Source organism: Saccopteryx bilineata, chromosome 2 (assembly GCF_036850765.1).
Source record: "Saccopteryx bilineata isolate mSacBil1 chromosome 2, mSacBil1_pri_phased_curated, whole genome shotgun sequence".
Lineage (NCBI taxonomy): Eukaryota > Metazoa > Chordata > Mammalia > Chiroptera > Emballonuridae > Saccopteryx > Saccopteryx bilineata.
This window is the reverse complement of record NC_089491.1, coordinates 159,051,489-159,058,887: the sequence shown is the minus strand read 5'-3', so window position 1 is coordinate 159,058,887 and position 7,399 is coordinate 159,051,489. Positions and strand designations below refer to the sequence as shown.

At 38.5% G+C, this 7,399-nt stretch overlaps 1 pseudogene; it reads left to right on the top strand.

Moving 5' to 3' along the window:
- The first annotated feature begins 4,541 nt into the window (after positions 1-4,541).
- Positions 4,542-6,198, top strand: LOC136323015 (NGFI-A-binding protein 1 pseudogene; annotated as a pseudogene).
- Positions 6,199-7,399: the final 1,201 nt, after the last annotated feature.

Sequence of the window (7,399 nt, the reverse complement as noted above, 5' to 3'; positions counted from 1 at the left end):
TCATATTTGCACAAAGGCCACTTAACTATGTTTTGCCCGAATGGTCAGGTTTTTTTATTCTTCCCTCAAAGATCTCTGTTGTGGGTGTTGATAGTCCTATTTTCTGCTGCTTTGCTTAGTATATAGTGTTTTCTTTATCCCTCCTACCTCAATGCCCCACTCATATTTCAGGCTGGGACCTACTCTTAATTTAGAGCCCTCTTTCCCCCTTTTTCCAACTTCTATTATGAATCTACCTTTGCCATCCAGCTTAGTGTATCCCAAGGTTCTCTTTACCATGCCACATTTGCAGAGCTCCAGGGAAAAGCAACCTGGTCTCATCTCTCCAGGCAGAGGAGAACAGAAGCTCCATATCCACGAGTGCTGCAAATGGCTTTTCCAGTCTACCTGAACCATTACCAGCTAGAAGCAGCAGTCATTGGTACTTGAACATGAGCTGCAAAGTATAGAATGGTGACAACAATCCCAGTGCCATGCGGACTTTTCCTGGATGTGGACTTTTCCTGGACTCGTGCTCCCTGTGACAGCTCCTAACAGACTGAACTGTGGTTGGGTTGCATTTTTCAGGGATTTGGCATGGTGATGGGGCCAACTTGGACTTGGTGAACATGTTAAGGACACTACTCTTTTATGGATTCTTGCTGTATTGGCCAAGAGTTTGCTTAAAGGCTTTTAATCACTGTAAAAAACATAGAAGACTGGATAAAGAAGATGGGACCCATATACACCATGGTATACTATTCAGCTAGAAGAAATGATGACATCGGATCACTTACAGCAGAATGGTGGAATCTTGATAACATTATGCGGAGTGAAATAAGTGAATCAGAAAAAAACAAGAACTGCAGGATTCCATACATTGCTGGGACATAAAAGCGAGACTAAGAGACATGGACAGGAGTGTGGTGGTTACGGGGGGTAAAAAACAGAATATTACAACCTAACTTAATAGTTTAGATACTTTAATTGTCAGTAGAAAAGAGCAAAGTCTATTGTCCCCTAATGTGATTTTAAACTTACCAATTTTTGTTTAATCTACATAATCAGGCTTTTAAACTTTCACCATTTATTTAAGGCATATCTAATCTCCACAGGTTTAAAGCATGTTCTGTCATTAAGAAGCCCATTTTTCATTGCTTAAAGAAAAATAAACTTACAAGAAGAAGATTCCTAGTATACTGTTAGAAATAAATCAACAAACTCAATTAAATCCTCCAGAAATCCAATGCTCAATCAATCCACTGGTAATGACTTAACACCATTTTATGAATCTGATTCATGTCTCATAATAATAAAAGTCCTAGTGAATATATATAAGGTGCCTGGCCAGGTTGATTAGAGAGCTATTTTATAAATATCTAGCAAATTAAGATAAAATGGCATTTCAAATTCTCAAATACTTATTGTTGGAGAACAAGTGATTGTACCCTGATGACTTTGAGGCTGTACCTCTCTGGATAAGTGTCCTCTTATTTATTGATACAACTTCCCCCTGAGAGTCACACAGGTATGACAAATTTTATTGCCAGCATAGTATTATCACCTACCAAAAAATATGCATCCCATATTAAGTCATATCTTATAATGTATATTTTATAAAATTTACATGCAATGTACAAATACATATTTTAAATATTTAAACAATCCCATACTAATCTCTGATAGTGCACAATATGATAATGTTTTTAATAGGCTTATTAAATTAAATGAATTGTTTCATTATTAATTATTATATGTTTGGTTGGATTCAAACAAATGATCCAATATATAGCTTGGGAAAATAAGCATTTAAAGACAAAATTCTGAAAGAAAAGTTGCCTGCTCTTACTCACTTTGAATAACATAATTTTGATTATAAGTGGCAAAGAATTAATCATACTGAGATGCTCAAATGAGCATTACAATCTCAGATTTAGCTGAAGTGAAAAAAGTGTTATCAAATCTGAAATAAAAACATTGTAAGAGAATTATTTGTTAAAATCCTATTTACTTTAAATTCAACCTCAATGGAGATTTCATAGTGACAATTATTCAACATAACTAAGGAAATAGTTTTAGTGACCAGATACCCTTGGTGTTTCAACTGTTTTGATACTTATGGTCCGATGGCATCTTTCCACTTTTTCAATGTACAGAGATAGCATATTCCTGATTTTAGGGTTCTTAGAATGGCTAAGTTCATTTCATATACTGAATTTTAAACCAACCAATTTATATACAGAAATTTGCTTCTCACATTCAAATTCTTTAAAATACTGATTGCCTATTTACTTAACTGAAGTAGCTGCTTAATCCTGGAGTTTTTGTTTTTTCCTGAATGCACTGAGTCTGAGTTTCCTTTGCTTTTATTTTCAAACAACCTTGGTAGTATTTTCTTCATGCTCTGCATCAAAACCAAAAATGTGTTGAATACCACAAGGCTTCTATGTATAATAGAGATTGTTGATTGTCTACAGAACTCCATTTCTCTCTTAAACTATTCCTTGAGGATTAGTTCGGCACATCCCTCTGGAGTCTATCATATTTTGCCCACTGGGAAGTAAGCAGAGGCAGTTCATGCCACTTCCAGATTATGTCCCTAAAGTGGAATGCAGCATTCATACCCTTTTGAATTTGCAATACAAGCCTCCATTTATTTTATCATACCAATTGTATTGCTCTTTTATCACAAGCAATTGTATTGTTCCTATATGCCAGTTTTCCTATTTTTTCTTCTAGCAGGTCATGCAGATAAAACTTTGTAGACTATTTCCATTGTAATTCTTATCATTACATCTCATTCATTAATTATTAAATTGGTCTAATCTGACATTTTATCCAAATTAAACTTCTGGCTTACCCTGAGACATACTAAGACACCTTAGTAAGAATATTAAAATATTATTATGTTCTGTTACACAAATTTCTATTAAAGTTTTGTTAGTGTGTTAGGGCTGCCATAGCAAAAAACCACATACTGGGTGGCTTAAAAAATAAAAATTTATTTTATCACAGTTCAGGAAGCTAGAAATCTATAATTAAGGTGTCTGCAAGTTTGGTTTCTCTGGAGGCTGGCCTAGCTCCTTGGCTTGCAAATATGACTATCTCTCCATTGTGTCCTCACATGGCCTTTATTTTGTTTACAAGCATTTCTCATGCTTCTGTGTCCAAAATGTCTCTTCTTATGAGGACATCAATTGGATGGAATTCAGGCCCACTGCACAGGCCCACTGCACCACCATGCTTCCACTCTTTAAAGCCTCTATCTCCAAACATAATCACACTTGGAGTTAGTGAGAACTAGGGCTTCAGGTACACACTCAGGTTTCAAAGATGGTAGAGAAAAAGAGCTGGGATAATCCTGTGGTTAAGTAAATTATCTAAATTTCAAGGAAAATACTTTGTCAGTGATTAAGCAAAAGAGATATTTATTGAAGTATTAGGCATTGTTAGGCATGGAAGGATAATTGAAATGACTGGGCAGTTGCATGAGGCTATGCACCCAGAATTACAGCCAAAATTCCTCTTCAGAATTAATATGGTGAATGCATTGCTACTACCACTGATGGCCCTGGACACACCCACTTAAACTACTGATACAACGAGTCTTGCCCTGTCAATCTAATCATTGCCATGGCTACTCTAGAAATTGGATGCTGCCTACATACCTGTTTATATGAATCACCAGAAAGTATTTTTTCTGTATCTTGGGTTTTGGACTCACCAACTCATGAGCCAAATTAAGGAGCAGTTTTCTGATTGGCTGAATATACTGCTGCCAAAAGTAAATTTCTGGCATATTTATCTTTTAAAGAAGTAAGATGAATGGACAATGTCACCTCCATTTCTAACAAATGTAGGGAAATTTCCCAACTATACCAAAAAATGAAAAATTTAAAATAACCACTATATTATTTTAGCAATACTATTATTATATATGTAATGGGAGAGAGATGATTCACACAAAAAAATTGAGATTTTATTTTCTCTCAAAGGATAAATAAATGCTGGCTGCTAAAAAGTGTCTACAATATGTACAAAAATCTCAATTGATTATAAGAGCAATAAATTAGAAAAATGAGTCAAACAGAAATTCCAGAAAGAAACTTCAATCTCTTCTAGAAAAGAGCTATCAGAAAATAAAAAGGAAGAAAAAACAAAAAAAAAGAAAGACAGAACACCACTGGCCTTAATTTATGTCTGTAGAAATTCAGGTACATTTCTCAATAAAATAATACTTTCATATCCAAATTTCTGAGAGACATCTACTTTTAGTATGGTAGACTTTACAATTCAGACCAAACTCCCCTTAAAAACATTTATAGGCCGCCGCCTCGCGTGGGAGCCGCAGCCGCCTCCGTGGAGCGCTGTCGGGGGGCAGACGGGCAGGGAGGAGCGGCGGGTCCGAGCTTGGAGGGGGGAGCTGGAGAGCGTGCCCACCACTTTCCCTTTCCCCCTCGATGGGAGCGGGGGCGTCCTGGCCGCCGCAGCAGTCTGTGGAGGGAGGGGGGGCGCCACTTCGGAATCGGGGCTGAGCAGCCTTGTGGGGGGAGAGCGCCCCAAGACCGCTGGCCAAGTTAAGCACATCTACTGTAATGGCTGCGGCCTTACCCAGGACCCTGGGGGAGTTGCAGCTGTACAGAATATTACAAAAAGCCAATCTGCTTTCTTATTTTGATGCCTTTATCCAACAAGGTGGTGATGATGTCCAACAACTCTGTGAAGCTGGAGAAGAGGAATTCTTGGAAATCATGGCCCTTGTGGGCATGGCTAGCAAGCCCCTCCATGTTAGAAGGCTGCAGAAGACTTTGAGAGACTGGGTTACAAACCCTGGCCTTTTCAATCAGCCACTGACTTCCCTGCCTGTTAGTAGCATACCCATCTATAAATTGCCAGAGGGATCACCAACGTGGCTGGGAATATCCTGTAACAGTTATGAAAGGAATAGCAGTGCCCGGGAACCTCATGTCAAAGTCCCCAAGTGTGCGGCCATCACCTGTGTGCAGAGCTTAAGACAGGGGAAATTCGATGTGGTGAGGAGCCTAGCACTGCAAGGTCTTGGTGAGTCCAGACTCTGGCAAGGCCACCATGCCACCGAGAGCGAGCACAGCCTCTCTCTCCCCAGCAGACCTCGGCTCTCCAGCCTCCCCAAAGGAAAGCAGTGAGGCTCTGGATGCTGCCGCTTCGCTCTCGGTAGCCGAGTGCGTGGAGCGAATGGCCTCCACGCTGCAGAAAAGTGACTTGAGCGAAGTGAAAGAGCTGCTAAAAACCAACAAGAAGTTGGCCAAAATGATCGGTCACATCTTTGAGATGAGCAATGATGACCCACACAAAGAGGAAGAAATTCGAAAATATAGTGCGATATATGGCAGGTTTGACTCGAAGAGGAAGGATGGGAAGCATCTCACGCTTCATGAGCTCACTGTTAATGAAGCAGTTGCTCAGCTCTGTGTGAAGGATAACGCCCTCCTGACAAGAAGAGATGAACTTTTTGCCCCTGCTAAGCAGATTTCTCGAGAAGTCACCTATAAATATACTTACAGACCAAGTCAAAATGTGGAGAAAGAGATGAATTATCCCCGAAGAGAATTAAAGTGGAGGAGAGGTTTCCAGATTTTCAGGACTCTGTGCAAACCCTCTTCCAGCAGGCTAAAGCTAAGAGTGAAGAACTTAGTTCACAGCAGCCTGACAAGGTGACGGCAAACCAGATGGAGTTCCTGTGCACGCAAGCCGGCTACGAGAGACTGCAGCTTGGGGAGAGAAGACTGTCGATGGGGCTCTACAGGCAGAGCTCTGAAGAGCACAGCCCCAACGGCTTGCCCTCTGACAGCTCCGAGGGGCAAGGGGAAAGACCTTTGAATCTCCGAATGCCTAATTTATAAAGCAGACAACCCCATCATTTTCTGGAGGATGGGGAGCTGAATAGACTTTACTCCAGACAAAGTGAGACAAAGTCCCACTCATCAGAGAGCCTTGGGATTTTAAAAGACTACCCTCACTCAGCTTTTACTTTAGAAAAGAAAGTCATCAAAACAGAGCCTGAAGATTCAAGATAGCTGTGATTTTCCCACTGTTCTTTGGAAATGGCATCAGTTTTAAGGATAATGCTCCATCATAGAAATAAGCCTTAATAACCAGTGTTGCCTCATTCAGCTCAAACAGATTTCATAGCCAAAGCATAAGGACTAACAGGTAGTCTATAGAAATCAGGAAGACAGAACAACAGCCACAAAAGAAAAAAATTAAATGTTGTAACAGAAATATTGATTCATTCACATTCCTATGTAAGTTGTTTTATGTGGAAAGGCTTACAAATTAATATTGTAAGCATTTATTATTTAAGAATGAATGTATTTGTGTAATTTATGGAAATAAAATCTAGATGTTGAGACCTGTTCAGTCCAAAAAAACAAAACAAACCAAAACATTTATATAACTTTGACCTAATATTTCGTGATTTCACCCAAATGTTTCAGAGGAGACTACCAAAAAGGCATTGAAAAGGTAGAAAATAAATATCCAGGAGAAAACTTTCAGAGAGTTCAGTCTGGCATTTAGTCATTGTTTTCCTAGAGGCTTCTTTTTCGTAAGAGGCAGCTGAGAAGCTCAGTAGAGTTGTTGATTTACCTGTGGACGAAGAAGACAAAAATATGAAATCAGGGTTCATCCAGAAAGTCCAAGATACTGATAAAAAAATGTCCAAGGTTTTGGGTTAGAATGAAGAATGGCTAACCCTTAAGAGTAGGGTTAAATCTGAAATAGACTGGCCTATGGAGGAAATGAAACCCAGCCTTGAATCTTCTCAACCTGTGAAATTGAATTAAAGTGATCTGAAGTTGCTAGTAGCCACTGGTACTCACGGAAATAAGTAGGAGTCATCCAAATCAGAGAGAAGAAATTATCCTGTTTTAGTAATTCAACAAAGTTCTCAGGCAATATCTGACATAATAAAAATAAATAGGCACATGATACAAAACCAATTTAATAGAAAACCAAAGGGAATGATATACACTATAAACAGATTTATAAAAAATACATAATGAAGTTATTAGTACAGACTTTAAAATGACTATGCTTAAAACAATCAAGAAAATAAAATGCAAGATTGAAAATTCTGGCAATCTTCAAGACATTTTTAATAAGTACCAAATTCTAATTTTAGAACTAATAAATAAAATGAATGAAATTAAAACATCATTAGATGTGTTTAATAGGACATTAACTTTGGCTGGAAAGAAAATGGTTAAATTGTTATATAAGTCACAAAATATCTAGAAAAAGCCAGGAAAGCTAATAAAAGGAGGGAGAGAGAAGGGTGACAAACAGAAAAACAAAACAAAACAGGGTATCCAGTGAGAATAAGTATCCAGTGGAAACGGAGGATAAAAAAGCTGCAGAAGAAATATTTAAAGAGAAGGTA